This window comes from Galeopterus variegatus, unplaced genomic scaffold (genome assembly GCF_000696425.1).
Source record: "Galeopterus variegatus unplaced genomic scaffold, G_variegatus-3.0.2 Scaffold12406, whole genome shotgun sequence".
Taxonomy (NCBI): Eukaryota; Metazoa; Chordata; class Mammalia; order Dermoptera; family Cynocephalidae; genus Galeopterus; species Galeopterus variegatus.
This window is the reverse complement of record NW_007738517.1, coordinates 22,034-23,121: the sequence shown is the minus strand read 5'-3', so window position 1 is coordinate 23,121 and position 1,088 is coordinate 22,034.

Below are 1,088 nucleotides of genomic sequence, written 5' to 3'. Positions count from 1 at the left end.
TCTCTCTCTCTCTCTCTCTGTGTCTCTCATTCTTTCCTTGATTTCCTTTAGTTTTTCTGGGTATTAAGAAAAAAATATATTGTTGAAACATTAATTGGAAGTTATTGTGGACTCCTACTATATTTACCGAATTCCTATTATTTTAAATGGTTTGAATTCTTAGTGACAACTTCGCTGAGGACTGTTAGTAAATAGGAACAGGATTTTCAGGTGAGTTGGTTACAGATTGGTGATGTGCCTTGTATCATATTTTCCTCATATGACTGACATGGAATGCCTGCCACCTTTGAAGCAGAGAACTCTCCATTAATCTAAATGCCATATCTCATGAGTCCATCTTCAAGAGCTCAAGTTGTTGAGCTCTGATCTCTAACTCCTTCGCTGGGGCATCAATCCCAACTTTTGCTTTCAGGATATCCACAATATGCCTGGCATAGTACATTTCAAATAATTATATAATCAGGGAATATATATTATAAAATTTGGGAATGTCCTCAAACATCTCAAAATCTTGTGGAAAGAAAAGAATACCATGCATAAAATCACAGCGAACGCAGTATAGCATGACATTGATTTCCTGATAACTCATGTGAGTACACCAAGAATGTAGAAGTTATTGCCAGAGTAAAAAGAAAACATTTCTTTGTGATATTAGTTTTCATCTAATGTTTTATATGCTTCAAATGCTGTGTGAGTAGGCTAGAAAAAAAGGATATTCATGAGGATAAAATTATAGTAAAATCAAATAAGCTGAGGAAATAATGAGCATGTATTTATCATTATAAACTGAGAATATTGGCATGATTTAAAAAAATGAATACTGGGGAATAGCTAGGTAAATAGGCTTTAGGTAAAATCGAACAAAGAAATTCATGATTGATGAGCTAGGCAGCACAGAGCAAGTGAAGCTGTTGGAGACATAGTCTGTCATGACAAGCACAAGAATGGAGGGGTGAGGAAATCGATGGTCCCACAGAGCAGGGCAGGAGCCTCCACTGCCACAATCCACCAGAGTAAAGATTGCAGTTTGGTGACTCTTCCATGGGCTCAAACCCAAGATGAGATACCGAGGAACAGAAAGAGTCAGG